Source organism: Rana temporaria, chromosome 10 (assembly GCF_905171775.1).
Source record: "Rana temporaria chromosome 10, aRanTem1.1, whole genome shotgun sequence".
NCBI lineage: Eukaryota > Metazoa > Chordata > Amphibia > Anura > Ranidae > Rana > Rana temporaria.
Window position 1 is genome coordinate 120,227,367 of NC_053498.1, and position 3,052 is coordinate 120,230,418.

Below are 3,052 nucleotides of genomic sequence, written 5' to 3' on the forward strand. Positions count from 1 at the left end.
GTGTTGCACTGGAACAAGCCAAGTGCAAGCCAAACAAGCCAAAACAAGTGTGGTGGTGGTGCACGGCAGCCTTGCCATCTATCTCTTCCATCTACCCATGTTTGTGTGGATACTGGACATTCTTCCCTGCATTCTACAGTTTGTGTGTTTACTCACCTGGACTCTGCGGTTGTTTCATGGTTCCTTCGTCCTGTTTGGATGTTGTTTGCCAGAATTTTTAACTCTTTGGATTGTGAACCATTATAAGGTTTTTCATTTTCAGCTCTTTATTTATATATAATTATATTGTTTATCATTATAATATATTTATCATTTGCTCACTTTTTGATAAAGCACTGTTCACTTTTGTTTCACTTATATGGATATATTTGGCGTTATCACTATTCATTAGTATTTCCTGCCATCTTTTTTCCTATTTATTTAGCGCAACTATATTGTTTTTTCCACTGTTTTTGCATGATTATCACATGTGTATTGTGTTGCAGCTTTTTTTCAGTATTTAGATTTTATAAATGTTCTTATTATTAGCTCAGGATTATCTTTTTGTTTGTAATAACCAACTTTCTCCTAGGAGATCAGTAAGGAATTTTTTTTTTCTCTGCTAGAGCACTTTTTTGTTTTTGTTTTGTTTTGTTTTGTTTTGTTTTTGTCTTCCTCTGGATCTACTGTGGTTATGATTGTAGTCCTGGGTTTATGGAGGATTTCTATAATTTTTTTTTTTCTATTAGTTGAACTAGATATTTTTATTTTTTTTGTCTTCAACCTGACTATGCAACTGGAGTCAGACGGCACTAGAAACCGAAAGGAAAATGATTCCCTGGATACAATACAAATGTATGGTTAAAGCGGAGCTCCACCCTAACTCCCGCTGACCGAAACCCCCCCCACCACCTTTCAGGGGGGAGGGGGGTGCAGATACCTGTCTAAAGACAGGTATTTGCACCCACTTCCGGCAACACAGAGTCTCGGGCAGACTGCAGGCATGACGTCGCCTCCCGTCCCCCTGTTGTGTTCTGGGAACACTCGGCTCCCAGTACACAGTGGGAGCCAATCGGCAGGCGTAGCGCAACTCGCGCATGCGCCATAGGGAACCGGGCAGTGAAGCCGGAGCGCTTCACTTCCTGGTTCCCTCACCAAGAATGGCGGGGGGGCAGCAGAGTGACGAGCGATTGCTCGTCCTCTGCTGCGGACCGCGCTGGACTCCAGGACAGGTAAGTGTCCTAATATTAAAAGTCAGCAGCTGCAGTATTTGTAGCTGCTGGCTTTTAATAAAAATGTTTTCAGCGCACATCCGCTTTAATCTGTAAGAGTCTAACACAGGGGTCTCCAAACTGTGGCCCGACGGCCGGATGCGGCCCTTTGCTTGCCTTTATCCGGCCCTTGGGGCACTATCCCTCCCAATGATACGAGAAACTATTCTGCCATCTGACACCGACAATGGAGCACCATTTCTCACACTGACACCACTAATGGGGCACAATTCCTCCCTGTGATATCAGCAATAGGGCCCTATTCCTCCCCTAATACCAGATGTTTACTCCCACTGATGCCAGGAAAGTTTTCACTCCCGCTGGCCAAAGTCTGGCCCTCCAAGAGTCTGAAAGACAATAAACCGGCCCTTTGTTCAGAATGTTTGGAGACCCCTGGTCTAACAGGACACAGTGGCCTTGGTGAGGCTGCTCTTCAGAAAACCGGAAACTCCTTGAAAAGGGGACCCAGAAACAAGAATCCACCTATATTCAATTTAATGTGAGCACCAAATAAAAGATTCACATGCCCAAAATCCAGCACAGTGGCTAAGCAGCATTAAGTTCATCAGTTAGAATCCCAACAATGGGTTTCCTCCGGGTACTCCGCTTTCCTCCCACAGTCCAGCGACGCGGCTGCCCGAAGCCTCGCTCCTCTCCGCGGTGTGGAATTGCAAGTGTGGGTACCTGGCAGTGAACGCTTGTGGCTTCACAGCCGGGTACGCGCTGCACATGCCTGAGTCGCGCTGCACCTTCTTAGTGGCTGGGCAATTTTCTGGGACCTGTAAAGTGTCCCAGAAGATTGGAAGGGGGGGGAGAGTTGTCACCGAGGCGGCGAGAGCGTAAGTGGGAGCTGGGTACCTGTCAAAACTAGGTACCCTCTTCCACAAAAAAATTGCATGCCAAATATGGCATGTGAGGGGGCGGGGAGTGCTTAAAGCAGAAGTTCCACTTTTGGGATCCGCCGATCCGCCTGAATTCTCCCCAGAAGGCGCGTCGATAGAACACGGCTCCGCAGCACAAGGATCCCGGACGAGGGTGCTCCACAGTTTCAGTTGTCAGCTGGGCTGCCTCGTTGATCTCCGGACACACTGGCTGGCTATTGGAGTCTTGCTTCCTTCTGGATGGCTGGTCTCTCGGTGGGTTTAGGCCCAGCCTTCTGGCCTAACAGCACGGCCGCGTCATGCCAGCAGCTCTGCAGAGGAGAAGAATGCAGGTCCCGAGAGAGCGAAAACAGCCACTCCCTTTCCTTAAGTAACCTCCCCCATAAGTCTGTGCGGAGGTGTCACATGTTCAAGTGACGCAGGGCATTGTGGGAAGTGTAGTCTGTTTCTCCTAAGAGTCAATGGAGTCCATATCTCCTGCTACTTGCGGTCCCACAATGCATCGCTTTCTTAAAGGTATCTTACATATTTACAGGCAAGGATAAAGTTCCAGCAGGGATGGCCTGTCATTAGACTCTGACAGGATGACCCCGCTACAGGGCTCCTAAAAAAAATTGTTAAAAATAACGTATAAAATAAAATTGTATGCGCGGTAGGAGAGAGGTCTGAGATGTCACTATGCACTAGCAGTCAGTTTTGATATATCTGCAGCTGAGTGTTTTTTATACATTGTCCTTTTTATGCGCCTGAAAAGTTTTTGTTTTGTTTTTAATAAACATCAAGGATCTACCGCACATGAGTTTTCCTCTTTCCTTTTTTTCCAAGCGGAACTCTCGAGCTGACAAACTGTGAATTGTTTTTTATGCTAAAATATTCCAAGAAATCTATTCAGCAGCAGGGTGGAGTAAGATCCCTGAGTTA